Source organism: Hyaena hyaena, unplaced genomic scaffold (assembly GCF_003009895.1).
Source record: "Hyaena hyaena isolate Hyena2069 unplaced genomic scaffold, ASM300989v1 scaffold_92, whole genome shotgun sequence".
Classification (NCBI taxonomy): Eukaryota; Metazoa; Chordata; class Mammalia; order Carnivora; family Hyaenidae; genus Hyaena; species Hyaena hyaena.
Genome location: NW_024080723.1, coordinates 1,957,233 through 1,976,000, shown reverse-complemented (window position 1 = coordinate 1,976,000; position 18,768 = coordinate 1,957,233). Strand labels below are relative to the sequence as shown.

The window sequence follows — 18,768 nt, the reverse complement described above, 5'->3', positions numbered from 1 at the left end:
AGAAAAGATTTGCCTATCCCTATAGGAAAGTCTATCTCTTTCTCTTTTGACCTAATCAATAAGAGAAGGCATTACATATAATGGTTTCAAAATCTTAACTAGAAATGTCAGTTTGGCCACAAAAGTCTTTGTTAAAAGGGCATGTGGGAATTCACGGGGAGGGTCATCATTATAATAATCCACCCAAGATGGTTTGCTTTCTGTACCTCTGAGTCCAGATATTTGCACTGGATTCTACAGCCAGCCAAGTCAGTGGGATATTTTTTTTCTGAAGCAAACAAATCTCCCTGTTTCATACTGATCCAACCTAATTCTAGCCACCCAGCCTACACATTATATATTTCCTATTTTGAGAACAACATTCCTGGAACAAAGAGTAGGCAGTGGACTCAATTCTATTTTCCACTAAATTAAGACACCTTACAGATAAGGAAAGTCACATTTTCTGTGACAGGGAAGAGGCAGAATACTTGCTGTGGTGAAAAAAAAAAAAATCACAAACTGAGAATCAGAGGATAAGAGGAAAATGGCAGATTGACTTCTGGTTAAAGGACAGCTGTAAGCTATTACAAGGCTCCCTCTGGCATCCTCCCTCCTGCCTCCACATCCACATCCATAAAGAAATAATTTCCCAAAAGTAGAACGAAATTCCAGCTTTACAAGGGCTTCTAACCCTGGCCTCCTACAATCAAGACAGGACCCTCAAATTATAATTAGCTTTCATTGACCCTTCTTCAAACATCTTTTAGCCTGGAAGCAACAAAAGCTATCAGTCAGCATGACCAAGTCACTGCTATTTTTATCAGGGCCCAATGGCCATTCTTGTGGCCACAATTGAGTTCTGACCTTCTCTGGAGGGAGAGGACCGAAGACCAGTACAGTTTTGTTCACCCTCAGATCCAGTTGATATGTGATGATTAGAGATTCGAATCCGGACTTAAAGAGTAAATGGCAGCCTTTGGCTTTATTATTAGAAGGCAAGAGTAAGATTTTATTTTTAATATTTGTTATTTCATGGAGGATCAGTGACTACATTTATGAGATGTGTTCATAAAATCAGTAAGGAGAGGAATATGGAGGAGGAGGAGGAGGAGGAGGAGGAGGAGGAGGAGGAGGAGAAGAAGAAGAAGAAGAAGAAGAAAAGGAGTAAAAATTTCTCATTAAATTTTTGCAGAGTTTACAGGAGGCTAAAATTAGACCAGTTTTCTGAATTAGCACTAAGACAAATTTACCTCTTTAATGAGAGCTCAGTCTCACAACAGAAAATTTTACCTCTTCAGAAATTCAACTGAGGAAAATGCAAGTTAGGTGGACAGAAGTGCTACTGCCAGAGGAACGGCCTCTTTGCTAACAGAATTAACTGACATTTATTTCATTTTTAAAGGTGTCAGCTACTGTTAAGAGTTCAATGCTAGTATGAAGTGTTATCACTTCCAGAACAAAAACTAGTCAGTGGATTTAAAACCCAGCTGGAACATTTACTAGCTGTGGGCCCCCAGAAAAGGTATTTTTGGGCTTTTCTCCATGTTTTTTTCTTCATTGGTAAAATGAGTGTTGGAAATAATCCCTATGTCACAGGTTGTCATAAGGTTAAAGGATTTAGTACATGTAAACCATTCAGCATAGAATGAGTTTAAATAAATGTTGGCTATTACTATTAACCACTTACTAAAGATAAAAAGGTGAAAGTTTAAAAGTTCAGTAACTTTCTCAAGGTCACACAATGAATAATGAGAAAAATCCGATTTGAATTCAGATGATCTATCTCCAAAGTCCACGTGTTTATATAATAAACCTTAACACCTCCCTGACAAGCATATTCCCCAGGACGCAGTGTGATTTGAACTCAGCCCTTTCAGACGAGGCACTAGCAGCACAGCAACAAGATGATGATGAATTCTTCTGGCCAAGAGCTTATGGCAGATCATGAGTCTAAGAATAGAATGATTAGTCACTACAAAGCTGACAATACCACAAATTTGAAGCCAGTGTTAATTCCTCAGTGGAGGGAAGGGTCAATGCAGGAAAATTTGTTGGCTGAAACTAGATTTCTCTCCTGAAATTCAAGCATTATTATGAAAGTAAAATATAACTCATGAATTAATAGCTTCAGTGAGGGCATAATATTTCACCTAAAGCAAATAGAAATGACCTTTTGTCATAGAAAGGTACACAAGCTCCAAACTAAGAAATGCATTGTATATTCACACTGTGCTAGATACTTTGTCATAAGCTGTCGCACTCAGTCTCTGCCGAAACTTCAAGAGTTAGAAATGATAAGCTTTGTTTTATGGGTGAAAAAATAGAGAGGTTAAATGACAAGGTCACAAAATGGCGGCACTAGAATTTGAAACCCTGTCTCCAGAACCTAGTGTTTTAACCATGAAACAGATACTGCTTTTGTTACTTGTGCTGTGATCATCTGTTCATGTATAAAAATTGCAAGTAAGAAATATTATAAATGAGGGTCTCTCCTTATACAATAGTGTCGCAATAGCATGGCTTGTCCCACAGCCAAAAGGCTTAAGAAGTGTTATTTTTCTTTCTAACCATACGTTTGTAAAAGTGCTTTGGAATTTTAAAAGACTTGTACTTCTCTTGTAAAAAGTAGAGCTAGGGAAGGCATCACTATACCTACTTTACTGATTGAAATACTAAGACTTGTAAAGAGTAACTCCATCACTCAGAAAGTTTTTAAGTGGCGCCAGTGGCCTCACCCTCTGGGCTTTTGGCTGTACCCCTTCCCTGCTTTTGGCAACACTGTCCCAAATAGGTGATTAAAGGATCTAAATACGCGGTTGTTTCTACAAACATAAATGATTTTTATCACAAAGCAGATATTCCAGATGTCTGTACAGCCATACCAAAAACATTTCCTCAGAGACAGTGTTTTGAACATATGAGCCTCCTAAGATTGGTAGATCTCTGGGATCTAACTAAAGCTATTGACTGATATCTTTGGGCTCTTATTCTTCCAGAATAGCCACGGATTTCATGTGGCTTACAGGATCAGGACACCTTAATGACCAAAAGTACCTGCAAGCTCTTGGTGGGGGGCCATAAGGCATAAAAGAGGGGCAGTGGTTGTAGGAGGTGTGGTAATAGAAACAATGCATTCTTTGTCTCTTGACTATGGAGAGATGAAAGGAAAAGAACAAAAGGGGAAAAAAAAAGAAAGGAAAAGAAAAATCAAACAACCGATGTCTGCCACATGGCACCCAATAGCAATCACCTTAGCCAAGCTATTTGTACTTACATCAACCTTAGCTTCAAACTGAACATTCAGGATCAAGAGAGGGGGAAGACTCAAATGCAGAAAGAAAAAAAAAATAGCGGTGATTATTCACACATATTTATTTATGCAGGAAGGAAAATGGCTTTGCTGCCATCTCTAGATGGAAGAGCACTATGTGCCAGTTGAGACCTCCTGTCTCATAATGGGCACTCAGGAGAGGCTTATTGGATGAGGAGCCTGGGGCTTTCAAAGTGATGCAGATGACATCAGTCCTATCCTGGAGGGACTTGCAATTGAAAACTCCTGACATTAAACCCAGACAAAAATGGACAGGCAATCCAGATAATGCACTGAGAACTTGGAGCGATCAAATAAATACGCAGCTTGATTTTTTAAAAATTTTTTACATCACTTATGTTGTAGTCACACACTGCTCAATTCCCAATCACCCTGTGAGCAACCTTAGTTCACAGACTGTTAGGATGAAGTCAGGATCCATTTTGAACCGTGGCCTTCAGTAATGTAAATATGAAGCCATTTTTGACTGGAGATGAGTAGAGTGTTTCTAAAGAACCATTAGAAGACATTTGTGAGTGAATCTTGCATAAGGTTTTCCTTTCAACTTTTTTGAAAGGTAAGGAAGATTGGCAGTTAAGCTAGATTTCACTCGGATCTAAATTTGATTATACTGGCTAGCTCAGAAGAGATCTAATGATTCTAATGGATTCTTAAACTGCCCTAAGTAGTTCTCTACACTTGACTATTTCTATGGTCACAACAGATTCAATCATGTGCATATGGAAAAGGAGTCCAGTTGGAGGTGGAAATACAAGAGGCAAGGCCTGACCATGTTGCTTCCTGGCATTCCCCATGAGCTGATGTTATACCTAATATGCCTCTATGTCCCTTTATGTTAACTTTCTGTGATCTCTCATTCTTCCACAGCTTTTCTACGATGCCTTTCAGTGGAAACCCACTGCACAATCTTAAGATTATTTTCTATTGTCTGAAACTCTTCTTCTGAACGCCTTCTGGGACTGCTGCACGGGGCCTACTTACATCTCAGCGAAAAGCCCTAAAACATAAGAAGAGAAATGAGCTTGTAAATGCAGTCTGGAGAGGTCAGACTAAATATTTTGTTAAAGGTGGTCTCGGGAGTGATATTTGTTCATGAGGCAGACGTGCACATTTCCACCAAGAATCAATAGTGAACCCATTTGTACTACACTTAGTGTTCAAAGTGTTTGTGCATTTATACCACCTGGTCCCCTTTCTCGCTATAAATAAATGCCGGTGGCTGTCTGAGTTTCAAAATGCTCCTGCGGGTTGTGCTGTTATCCTGGCCTGAGAGTGGAGCTGAAAAGACCAATGCGTCACTATCCGTCCCCTACACCCTGTATTCAAGCAAAGATCTTTCTGGTATGGCAGTTCTAACTGCGCTTTGTTTCTCTGCCTTTAACTCCACAGTCTGTCTGCTGCCCTGAAGCCTTTGCTCAGAACAAGCCACCCCATTTCTGCGGGCTAAACCTCCAGGCCATGTCTGCTGATTTTGTTTTCCAGCATTCCAAAGCGCTGCTGACCATGTGATGGGACCCCTTGGGACCTAATATATTAAGCCTTCTGCCTGGCATCTTTATATCTGTCATGCTCCCAGCACAACTTGTGGGACTGCTGCCTCTCTCTCTCCCATAGCTGTTCTAGCCAACGGAACAGTGTTCGAGCAAACAATGTTTCAGTGGAGAGGGTGAAGGGCAAAGTGGGAAGATCACGGACAGACTTTTGTTAACTCCAGGCTTGGCTATTTACCAGGCACGTTAATCAACCTTAAAGAGGTTATTATCTTATATGTAGAAAGAGTATCCTCATAATGCATGGCTCGAGTAAATGTTATAAAGATTGAAATAATACCTGGGAAAAGCCTGGCTCATATTGAGCATGATAGGACAGAGCTATTGTTACTCAATTCTGATAAAAATGAACAAATTCTACGAGCAAGTGTCACATTACGTAGGAAGCTACAGTAACACACATTTAGGAGACCCCAGATAATTTGGAAGGGATCTTACCCCCAGGCTCACTCTGTTCATTCAGCATGTGGAAAACAGGCTGGCCTTTCTTTTGTTGGCTTTCGGGATTTCTCCCTGTCTCTTAGTACATCCTTGGACAGTGTGTTAGCTGCTGGTAGAAGCCAGTGACAGATTTATGACAGTGTGTTACTGATGGAATTCTTTGACTGGGGCAAGATGGAATATGACCCTTTTCTCCTTCAAGTTTAACATCAATCAATGATGCTCCACCAGCCCTACAAAGAGGATCTTAATTTCTTTTTGCTCTTACACTTCAAGAAAAGATTAGGCAGCAATCAAGTTTTTGCCCAGCAAGTTCACAAGGACTTTACAGCACCTGGTAGGCACTCCAGAGGCCTTAGATGCAAAGAAGAAAGAAAGATGACTTTGTGTGCTACTTTATGTCGTAGTGGAAGAATTTCCTAGGGACCTGGAACTTGAGTCTCCCAAAAGCTCCTCTTTGCATTTTCACAACTGTGAACACAACTCCATAAGATAATATTGGAACTCAGTCTGGCTCCATGTCACTCCACTGACAGGCCACTATCAATACTTGCATGAATGATCGCACCTGAGTCAATGTCAAGACACTCGCATTTCAAACTGCATCGGGGCCTTAGTGGTTTGCCCTTACCTATTTTTCCTGCACACCTACAGTACCGGCCATGTAGCAAAGCTCACATCAACTTTGCCACATTTCATTCTAACGACATATTGTTTCCCATGTGCCTTTAAGGAATCATTCTTGATCTCAGCCATAAAATTGGAAAGCTGCGTAACTGACAAGATGATCCCAGAAGGCAGCTGAAACATGGGGTAGATTGAAACCGACAGTTAATTTGTAGCAGTAAAAAATAATGATATCACCATAAAACAAGTTTAAGATTAGACGGGGCTCAAACACTCTGCCCCCACAGAATATATACATGGGTGTTGTCAAGCTTAAATAACAAAGCAAAACAAACCTGAACCGCCCAGCGTCACCAAGCCCAATTTATCTGCTTTTTCATGGTACACTATCACCATCTGCTGGCTGTAGCTGATAAGATGCCTGGCATTCTTTAAGTCCTGGACTATTCTAGTGTGCAGCCACTGTTGTTAATTACTATGCACCAGAAAACATATATTTTAACTTCACAATATCATTGCAACGGCACAAATAAATCGTATCTTCCTAGCACACCAAACAAATGAAAGCCCAGAAAGCTAGTTACTGCCAAAGGCATCCTGGCCCGCTACGCCTAAAAGCTGCATTTGCTGAGTGCATAAGCCCTAGCACATTCCCTTTCTATTCCAGAGCTTCCTCCTGACACACATTCACTTTCTGACTTCCTCCTCCCCAGCTGCCTTCTCTACCAGGCATCCTACACAGCACTGCAGTGATAGGCAAAGCAGCAGCTCTCAGCTAAAAACAGCCTCCTCCCCGAGATCTTAAAGGAAGAAAACCACTGACACTTGGCTTCTTTAAGGAGAGCAAAGCTCCAGTGAGCCTCAGCAAGAAAGAAAGGATATTGCTGGCTCCCAACACTTTGAGAGCAGTTAGCTTAGGATGGTTTCCTTAGGGTTAAATTCATTTTCTTGTGCCCATCCTCCTAATTCGGGAACAAGTTTGGAGGGAGAAAGAATAAAGTCTGTATAAGCGAGTGAAACCTAGCAAGCTCTAAAACCCTGCACGTTTTATCCAATGTGTTCAGTCTTATCATTCCAGACCCTCTGTTATTAACATCCCAAGCCTCTGACTTCTCAACCATCCTGAGGATAGAGAAAGCTTTAGGAAATAGTGCTTCTTCATCCTGACTTTCTCTGTCGTTTTTTATGTGGCTTATGTGAATTTAAAATTTTTATTCAATAAGAGTGCAGGGGTTGTGTGTTATGACCATTTACAAAAATCCTTCAGATGTCCATCTATTCACAAAGTTTTTCTGACACTCATATTTTTATAATTATGACGTAATAATTGCTCTCAGGCAAAAGAGCTAGTTCCGATTAAGCAATGATGTGACTGCATCACAAGATGCTTTCCTGCAGAGAAGACCACAGCCTAGTGCGGCAGCAACAAGTGACACCCTCCCGCCCTGACACGCATCCATGTGGAACCAGAGTATCCCAGGTAAAAGGCCATACAACTCTCTACACAAGCCACACTGGCCTGAGTTAATTTCCTCTTGAACATAATCGTCCTTGAATTTATCTAAACAATCTCCTAAACATTCTAAGATATAAACTTCAACTCAAAGGCATTCTGCATTTTCTTCCTGATACTATAATTTTAGAAAGGTACCACTTGCAGGTTAGGTGGTTTCTGTACAACAAAGTTAACCCCTAAAAGCAGTATATTCTTAACAAAATTATCCCTTTAAATGTTTTCCTTTTTCATGTGACCAGTAAATATATTTTAAAAGGTCCAATGTCATCAAAATATTTAACGTCAAATTATCTTAAAATAAAACAACAATTTTTTTCTTATAAACAGCAAAAGATTGTTAACAAATAATAATACCCGTTGTGGTCAAGGAAGAGGAAAAGTTACTCTACACACTGTTGTCAGAGTGCAATTTGGTACAACCCTTCCAGAGGGATATTTGGCATTATAAAGCCTTTAAAACAAACAAACATACATACCCTGTGGTTTATACACTACAGTACTAGAAGTTTATCTTGAAAGAATAATCATTTCTGATGAGAGTTTCTAGTATTCAGATACGGTAGGCTGTATAATGTCCTCCCCAAAGACGTCTATGTCTTTATCCCCAGAACCTACGAATATGTTACAGCACATAGTAAAAAAGATTTTGCAGGTATGACTAAGGATCTTAAGATTATCCTGGACTATCTGGATGAGCCCAGTATAATCACGAGATACCTTATAAAAGGGAGACAGATTGAGCCAACATTATAGAAGGTAATGTGGTAATGAATGCACGAGTTGGAATGATGCTCTTTGAAAATAGAGGAAGGAGCCACGAACTGAGGAATGTGGTGATCTGTAGAAGCTGGGAAAAGCTGAGAAACAGACTCTGCTCCATAGTTTCCGAAAGGAACATAGCTGAGCTGACACCATAAGTTTAGGACTCCTGATCTCTAATATTATACGATTTAAAAAATTGTGTTGTTTTAAAATGAGGAGGTTGTAGTAATTCGTTACCGCAGCAATAGAAAAAGAATATACCAGATATCAAGCAATAGAGAATTTGGCGAACTTGGGTCTCCAAAAGCTTTATATTTGAGGGTCTGGGTTATGAAAGAAGTTTTTTGTTTTTAATTTTGTGCTTTTATTTCGATGGTAATCTAAAAAATGTCGATGTCAAGATATTCTGGACCATCTGGTAGACTAACTTACAACTCACAGCTAAGCTCTGCTTTCAGTGTCCAAGTGTGTGTTTGTTTCACAGTTACGTTGGTAGTGCCAGCGAAGGCTAACTCCATGGAGGACTCTAAGAACAAAGATGGCAGGGCAGTTCCAAGAGGAAAGGTAGAAGGATTGAGTTATTACCTGGCAAACAGCTGTCACTATGTCACTGACACTGTGAGGAGCTCTCTTTGTATATAACAAGAATAAGTTTAGAAGTAAAGAATTTTTGTTTAAACTTGTGTTGTCATTATTTTGAGGTGTACCATTAAATTGATTGACCCATGATAATAATAGATGTCTGGCTTAAAATGAGTTTATTATTAGAAGGAAACATAATAATGATGATGATCAAGATGATTCAGATGATGACCCGTCAGACTCAAAATCAAATGAACCATGCCAAAAAAGAAAATATAAAACATTTATCATCCTACTATTAAACATCAACTCTCCCCTTAAATGACTGTTGGCATTTTAATTACATTGATTTTATATCTAAATTTAGATGTAGATTTGTGTTGGTCTTATAGGTGTACACAAGTGAGGATCATGAAGAATTAATCCTTGTTTTATATTTCTTCATAGGTGACTAACAAAATAATAAAAATAACCTAAGTCAACCCTGAGGGGAGCGTGAGAATTTACTTTTCCTTTGAAAAGGATCCATATAGTTACTCAAGTCTGAGAAATGTAGAATTAATCATGGTACCTCCCTCCAATGAAATACTACTCAATCATTAGGAATAATTTTGTAGAATAACATGTAACAAAAAGGGGAAATGATCAGCTGGATCATTTTCATCAGCTGAATGAAATTTAAAAATAGTTACCAATGGTAATAGTCAAATTCCAATGTTAAGAAAACAAAGAAAGTGATTTCTATACATAGAAAACTGAATAGAAGGATATATAGCTAAGTGGAAATACATGGTTAATTGTATTTTCCTTATCCTTTTTGATATTTTCAAAATTTTCTACAACAAACATTACTTTTATAGTGAGAAAATAGACCCTTCAGTAGCATATCCAGAGTTAAAACACTATGCTCTTGGTCCTGACTTCAGAGTGTTTAAAAGTTGAAATAACAGATGTTTCTCAACCCCTGGAAGACAAATTTCCAGGAGAAGATAGCCTATGCTCCCCGAAAAGAAGAGAACAGTGTCAATAAAACAACTCAGTGAATCCATCATTTGTCCCCTGAACAATTGTGAGAAATGTATACATATATATGTACATTATCAATCTTCAAGAAACCTATTTACTTAATATTTAAAGTAGTTATTGCTAAATCATTTTCCTAGTGAGAAGTTGGAAAGACTTTCATTCCTTGAGCTGCCACACATTCTATTACTATTATCAGCTAATGTTTTCAATCCATGAGCCTTCTCGTATTTTTAAGTTGACTTCTAGAACTTTTACTGTAAGTTTAAATTATTGCAGAGGAGATATTTACCTACATATTTTATGTTGACATATTTAAAACATGTATTTGTCAAAACAATGGAGTCAAAAATTTAACTTATTGAATTTATAGAAAATGTCTGCCGTAGAACTAATTGTCAAATGTTGTCCTCACTGTCAAACCAATCTACCAAATCAAACTTACTTTCTAACAAAAATATGTCTGATTTCCTTACTTATTTTAATGAACACATTAAATCACATCTTACATCTCCTATAAATTCAAATTCCTTGTGAAATAAACTGAGACAGGAAGACATGCGTTTGTTGCTGAAATAATATGGAAATAGGCTGCAGCATGCATCAGTAATTCTTATCAAAGTTTGCTCTGTGTCTCTCTTACAGGAGCCAGGCAGTCTCGAATATTGCTGTCCTGCAGTACAATAAGATTAGAGATGGGTCAGACACATGCTTTTCTTTACAGAATAAAGGAGAGCGATCGTGAAGGGCAGTGAAGAAGGATAACTGGCTTACCACAGCCGTTCTCTCTGGGAGATTCATTTTAGGAAGGAGTCAATGTAGAGCTTGAGGATCTGGAAATTGATTCTCTTAAAGGTTGCCCTGACCTTGTAGCTTCTGCAATGCCTTATGTACTTCCAAGCTTGTATGGACCATTGTTTGAAAACTGCTATTTTAAACCCAAACAAAATAAATAAAAATTTTCAATTCAATCCAAAACAGGAAGGGATTTATTAAGTCAGGACACTGGCCTTGATACGAGAGCATAAGTATATGTAAGATCACCTCTTTAAATGACTTTGAAGTTTTTTTCAGATGAGATACAGCTTTTGAAGGCAAATCATGCAAACAAAATTCTTACCATCATAAAGTCTTAGGGTTTAACATCAAAAAATGCCTCAGAACTATGCCAAAATGCCAGTAATTATTGTAAAAAATGAAAGCAATTGCAATGGCTGTGTAGATTGCTTTGAGTAGTATTGCCATTTTAACAATATTTGTTCTTCCAATCCATGACCATAGAACATCTTTCCATTTTTTTTTTCATGCCATGGGTTTATTTACAAACATATTGAGTATGTGGAATTCAAGAGTTTGATCCATTTTTCAAAGAGATTGCACCTCTTAAAATGAGCCTTTTCACATATGTTTAATGGATTAACTAAAACATCTTTATTTCTTAAGCAGTTGGTGCCTTACTATAAAAAAAAAAAAAAAAAAGTGCAGCAAATCCAGATCCAAAGTACATAGTCATCATAATTAGCAACCGCCACTTGTTTTCCACTGAAAATGGCAAGTTCTTCCCTGGGCCCTCCCCATGGTGGCTCCTACAGACCACAGAGGTGGTAAACTTCTGGGTGCTCTGTCCCAACATAGCACGGTTGGAAGTTCTGCCAAAGATGCAGAGACCACAGACGGTAGAAACAACAGCCCCACACCAAATCCTACTCTTTTCCCAACCTTGTTCCCCAGTCAATCTCAATCAAAATTGCATCAGCATTCTTCTCAAAGCTAGAACAAACAATCCTAAAATTTGTATGGAACCACAAGAGACCCTAAATAGCCAAAGTTATGTAGAAAAAGAAAACCAAAGCAGGTGGCACCGCAATCCGGGACTTTAGCTTCTACTATAAGGCTGTAATCATCAAGACAGTATGGTATTGGCACAAGAACAGACACATAAACCAGTGGAATAGAAGAGAGAACCTGGAGTTGGACCCACAAATGTATGGCCAACTAATCTTTGACAAAGCAGGAAAGAGTATCCAGTGGAAAAAAGACCGTGTCTTTAGCAAATGGTGCTGGGAGAACTGGACAGCAACATGCAGAAGAATGATACTGGGCCCCTTTCTTACACCATTCACAAAAATAAACTCAAAATGGATGAAAGACCTAAACGTGAAACAGGAAACCATCAAAACCCTAGAGGAGAAAACAGAAAACAACCTCTTTGACCTCAGCCACAGAAATTTCTTGCTTGACATCTCCAAAGGCAAGAGAAATAAAAGCAAAAATGAACTACTGGGAGACCCCATGAAAATAAAAAGCACTGCAAAGGAAACAATCAACAAAATTAAAGGCAACCAACAGAATGGGAGAGATATTGCAAATGAAAAGTTGGATAAACGGTTAGTATTCAAGATCTATAAAGAACTTACAAAACTTAAGACCTGAAAAACAAATAATCCCATGAAGAAATAGACAGAAGACATGAATAGACACTTTTCCAAAGAAGACATCCAGATGGGCAACAGACACATGAAAAGATGCTCAACATCATTCATCACCAGGGAAATACAAATCAAAACTACACTGAGATACCACCTCACACCAGTCAGAGTGGCTAAAATGAAAAACTCAGGAAATAACAGATGTTGGTGAGGATGTGGAGAAATGGGAACCCTCTGCACTATCGGTGGGAATGCAAACTGGTGCAGCTGCTCTGGAAAACAGTGTGGGGTTCCTCAAAAACTTAAAAATGGAACTACCCTATAACCCAGCAATAGTGTTACCAGGAGTTTATCCAAAGGATACAGGAGTGCTGATTCACAGTGTGCACATGTACCCAATATTTATAGCAGCGCTTTCACCAATAGCCAAATTATGGAGAGAGCCCAAGTGTCCATCAACTGATGAATGGATAAAGAAGATGTGGTTCATATATATGATGGAATATTACTTGCCAACGACAAAGAATGAAATCCTGCCATTTGCATCAACGTGGATGGAACTGGAGGGTATTCAGTCAGAGAAACACAAATATCCTATGTTTTCACTCATATGTGGAACTTGAGAAACTTAACAGAAGACCATGGGGGGAGGGAAGGGAAAAAATGGTTTCAAATAGAGAAGGAGGCAAACCTTAAGAGACTTTTAAATACAGAGAACAAACTGAAGGCTGGTGGGGGAAGGGGGAAATGGGTGATAGATATTGAAGAGGGCACTTGTTGGGATGAGCACTGGGTGTTGCATGTAAGCAATGAATCACAGGAATCTACCCCCAAAACCAAGAGCATGCTGTATACATGGTATGTTAGCTAACTTGACAATAAATTATATATGTATACATAATAAATATATGTATATATATATATATATAAAGGTCATCATAAAATTGAATTAGTGAAGCTTTATGCTAAGTTATGAAATAAGTAACTCTACAGTATCTTCCTGCAATATTATGACATGTAATGAGAATTTGGGGGAAATTAGAGAATGAGTAGAAACAAATGCAAGTGTTACAAAAGAAAAAAAAAATGTTCTCCGGCACTTAGGCAACTCAGCTTTTGAGATGAACATGTAAATTATGTAGTTATGACCCTCATCTGTCTCCTGCATCCCTGTGCTTAGATTTCCATCATGTACGTAAGGTCTTCATTTGGATATAGTCTACAGGGAAGTGATTATCGTGATTAAACTGGCCTTAATTTACCAGCAGGTTTCTTTAGTGCATACTCCAGGCAAGCATTGTGCGAAATTGTAGGAAATATGTTATCAAATCACTCTTTATGCTCATGACATAAAGAAAGTAGCTGGGTGTGGGGGAACCAACGGTGCATTGTATTCCATGATAGCGTGTTACTCCATTTGAACTTACAATGTTATAACAAACTACTCTCGTTCAGTAAATCTGCCTAATGTTAGCCTAACTCTGAAAAACATTTGTCTAATGCTTCCTCCCACCACCCCACCACCCCACTCTTTAGACTAGAAGCAGAGAGAGTGTCTTTGAATTTGGTAGAAACCACCAGCTGCCCAACTTGCATCAAGAGGGTTCTCTGTCTCTTTGTACTTGCCTTTCCTGCCTACCCTGTTTATAATCTTACCATTCTTGCTACTCTTGACACTCTCTGTAGTCCAGCCAAAACGGTCTTCTTCCTCCCCAGTCCCAGACACTCTCAAAGACTGGACTCTTTCTGGAATGAGCCTCTCCCTCCCACTCCCCTACTGCATTCTACTCTCCCCTCAGATCCCAGCACAGTCGAACCCACCCCCCACCCAATCTGTGCTCTTGCAGATCCTTGAACTTCTAATCTCAGTTTGTAATCATATTTTTGTCTCTTCTGTTATTTGATTATGTCTGCCTCTCTCACTAGCCTCAAAACTACATGAGATCAGAGTCTGTGAGTACTTTGCCTCCATGGTACCTCTTCGGTTCTGGAATCTCAGAGAAACTTAAAAAACTGTTAGTTATGTATATGAATGGTCTAACCCTACTTGAACAACTTCAGACCTGGATCATCAAAATATATTCAAAAGGACAAATCTCTGGAGTATGGTCTCCAGCCCCAACCCTTGCCTTGTTAGGTCCAGGGAACATGGGAGATACACAAAGTTCTGGAGACTTTTTCAGACACCTGCCTGGTATAGTGCGCCAATGAAACAGAAACTAAGAAATGTGCTTTCTGGGGCGCCTGGGTGGCTCAGTCGGCTAAGCGTCCGACTTTGGCTCAGGTCATGATCTCATGGTCCGTGAGTTTGAGCTCCGAGTCAGGCTCTGTGCTGACAGCTAGCTCAGAGCCTGGAGCCTGCTTCAGATTCTGTGTCTCCCTCTCTCCCTGCCCCTCCCCTGCTCATGCTCTGTCTCTCAAAGATAAATAAACCTTTTTTTTTAAATGTGCTTTCTAGTGGTTAGCACTACCACCGCACTTTCCTGGCCTCAAGGTGATCCTCTCTCTGGGCCCTCTCCAACCGGGCCTGACTTTCACCTACCTTGTTCACTCCTGAACTACCAGGACCTAGCAGACTGCTTGTCACCTATTGGGTGCTCAGTAGATACTTATTGAATAAACCAATGAATGACTCAACCCTTGCCCTGAGCATCCCTTGAGTACAAAGCCCCTGAAACTTCCCAGTAGCGTGAGTATTGGCACCTACACACTGCTGGACATCTTTCTGTATTAATCTCACTCCCTTTAAAAAAAAATCCCCATTTAGTTTTCTCTCTGATTCATTAATTTCCACACACAAACTGCCAATTCACTCGGAGAGGTAGGCTGCAATATAACGGAAGTTGACCAAAAAACCTTTTTTCTCATAACCCAAAAAAGCAAGGATGAAAACAGTTGTCCCACTCTTTTCTCAGCCAAATGTGCCTTGAAAGATTTGATTTTTGAGCTCAGAATCCAACTCTGTAATTATCTAAACAATTCTACAAGTACAAAACACCATATTTACATATGCAAAGCAAGAGTGAGGAATTAGAATACTTAATTTATTCACCCAATTCAATGTTGAAACAACTATAGATTCAGATACTGTTTTTTGCAAATTCCCGTCTCCAAAGTGGCTTTATACTCTACTTTTTTACATCGCATCAGGGTCCAAAACATCTTATCTCTGGACAATTGATATTTTAGGAATTTAAGTTTTTAGTAACTATTTGGACCATGTTTGCAAATTGAGATTCCATAAGCAAGATAGTTGACCTCCAGGCCTCTCTTGGAAATGAGGTCCTTGGGTCTGCGAACATTTGGCTTTAATACCTAGGTGAGGAACAGGGAGGAGGCTGCGTTGATGGCTTAATAGCTTTTTCTTCCTGGGAAGATCATTTAGGATGAAAGTGATTAGTTTGAAATCCACTTCATTCTAAGCCAATGTCTCTATCCTGGAAAAATAAAACAGAGCTCCTGCCGGCTGGCTCCTGAGAATCCGGTGCCATTCTTTTCAGTGCTCTTTCTTATTACTCCTAGTAGTTTAAATGAATACTTCTAATAGCCCCATCCTGCTTGCGGTCCCATATAAAACGTAACTCACTCAAGGGAAAAAAAAAGATATTCTAATGAAATTATAACCTTACATAAGTCCTTCTAGGTCAACACTAATGCTCTCCTTTTCTTTCTTTCTTTTTTTTTTTTAATTTTTTTTTTTATTTCTAGGAGAGAGGGAGAGAGACAGCGTGAGCAGGGGAGGGTCAGAGAGAGAGGGAGTCACAGACTGAAACAGGCTCCAGGCTCCGAGCTGGCAGTCAGCACAGAGCCCCACGCGGGGCCCGAACCCACGAACCACGAGATCATGACCTAAGCGAAAGTCAGACGCTTAACCGACTAAGCCACCCAGGCGCCCCTCTCCTTTTCTAATTTTATACCAGCTCACCGCAGAGTTAAGGTCCAACTCCATCCCGGAATGACACATTTTCCACTCGGTGGTGTTCCTGCTGTTTCTTGCTGAGCATCTTTCCTGGAGGGATGTTCCCTGTGGGAGCACCTCTCAGTCCATAGACACCCTAACAAGTGCTCCAGCCTGTCCTGATCTACCTTTTCATGGCAGGTGAAGTGAAATTATCTGTAAAATTAGTAAAGAGGAGGAATTGAGAGCTGAGAAAGTTTTAATAAATGGAAAAATTAAAACCTAATAATTGACATAATGCTTGGACTTTTGAGTTCTTTTATTTTCCCCAGTTTTACTTCTTCCTGCATATCTAAGAATCAAACCTTCTTTATTTCATTAAGATTGGCTTAAGAGTTTAAAATCTCCTTTCTGCTAGTTATCTAGGGAACCCAAGAAATAGCTTGAAAGATTTCACATTCCTTTTTTTTCCCCTTTTTTTCCAACTGCTTGCATCATTTTATCCTTGTTCAAGGACTAGCCTCTGAAAGCACAAAGTCAGATTGTGACAGTGTGGTGCGTAGCACATCCAGACAAAGGCAATATTCCATATGCGTTTGGGAGAAGGAAGAAGCAGAAGGCATATGTACCTGGTCTGCACACTCTGAAGTGGGCATTTTGAATACAGTTCTCAAGTGTGTCAACTTGGCCAGGGTACCTAGCTATAAAAATATCTTGGAAAAAATTAAAAACAAAATAAGTTGCAGCAACTTCTTACTTGGCATGTCTCTGGAGGCAAGGGAAACAAAAGCAAAAATGAACCATTGGGACCTCATCAAGATAAAAAGCTTTTACACAGCAAAGGAAACAGTCAACAAAACTAAAAATCAACCAATGGAAGGGGAGAAGGTATTTGCAAATGACACATCAGATAAAGGGTTATTATCCAAAATCTATAAAGAACTTATCAAAATCAACACCCAAAAACAAATAATCCAGGGAAGAAATGGGCAGAAGACATGAATAGACACTTTTCCAAAGAAGGCATTCAGGTGGTTAACAGGCACATGAAAAAATTCTCATCACTCATCATCAAGGAAATACAAATCAAATCCACAATGAGCTACCACCTCATACCAGTCGTAATGGCTAAAACTAGTAACTTGGGAAACAACAGATGTTGGCGAGGATGCAGAGAAAAAGGAACTCTTTTGCACTTCTGGTGGGAATGCAAACTGGTGTGGCCACTCTGGAAAACAGTATGGAGTTTCCATAAAAAATTAAAAATAGAACTACCCTATGACTTAGCAATTGCACTACTCGGTATTCGTCTAAAGGGTATAGGAGTGCTGTTTTGAAGGGGCACGTGCACCCCAATGTTTATAGCAGCACTATCAACAATAGCTAAAGTATGGAAAGAGCCCAAATGTCCATTGACTGATGCATGGATAAAGAAGTTGTAATATGTGTATACAATGGTATATTACTCAACAATCAAAAAGAATGAAATCTTGCCATTTTCAACAACATGGACGGAACTAGAGTGTATTATGCTAAACGAAATAAGTCAATCAGAGAAACGCAAACATATGATTTCACTCACATGTGGAATTTAAGATACAGAACTGATGAACATAGGGAAGGGAAGGAAACATAATATAATATAACAGAGAGGGAGAGATAAACCATAAAAGACTTCTAAATACAGAGAACAAACTGAGGGTTCCTGGAGGGGTGTTGGGTGGGAGGAATGGGCTAAATGGGTGAGGGGCATTAAGGAGGGCACTTATTGGGATGAGCACTGGCTATTATATGTAAGTGATGAATCACTAAATTCTATTCCTGAAGTCATTATTACACTATATATTACCTAACTTGGATTTAAATTTAAAATAATAATAATAACAAATAATTAAAAATAAAAATATAAAAATAAAAATACCTGAAGATATTCATTATTGTAACCCTTTAGGAAGATAATAACAGGATTTATTGGGAATCACTTAACCTCCCCTAACGAATAAGAGCAACAGATTGGTTACCATGCAGCTGATTACAAATATCATATTCAAAATAATAGAATTGGTCCCAACATATATTTTAAATTCTCTCTTGCTAGGAATTAGCAAGCACCTGATTCATGGCAACAGATGAAGCATTTCTTATCCCTCCTCAAAATACCTTCTTGTATTTGAAAATTGTGCTGATCACCCTGTGAGGCCTCATCCCAAGATGGTCACTGTCCTCTATGGGTCCTAACTGCATAAATTGTCACTCTTAAATGTATTTGAAGGAGATGTGTTTTCAACCAGAAGCTCTGCTAAATCCTGCACCTTCCATCAATTACCTCTGTCCCAGGTTAATGATGTCACTCTACAGCTTTTCTGCACCTGAGTCTTCTGTGAGGCGGTCACCCAGATTTTCAGAATTTGCCTGATCCTTCTTTTTTGGGTTATCACCTCCCTGGGTAACTGAGGGATGTAGTAAAGGAGGTAGGGGTCTATTTACTCAGTTCTTTTGAGTCACTTTGGTAAAATCTGAGATTGCAAAATGTGAATTCCACAGTCTTCCTCCGTCCTTCCTCACAACCAATATGCCCTAAAACTGCTGCTACACGTTGACACATTAATTCTGTTTTTGTGAATGTA

General features: G+C 39.2%; 1 pseudogene; it reads right to left on the bottom strand.

The window, feature by feature from the left end:
- Positions 1–11,245: 11,245 nt before the first annotated feature.
- Positions 11,246–11,447, bottom strand: LOC120233442 (annotated as a pseudogene).
- Positions 11,448–18,768: the final 7,321 nt, after the last annotated feature.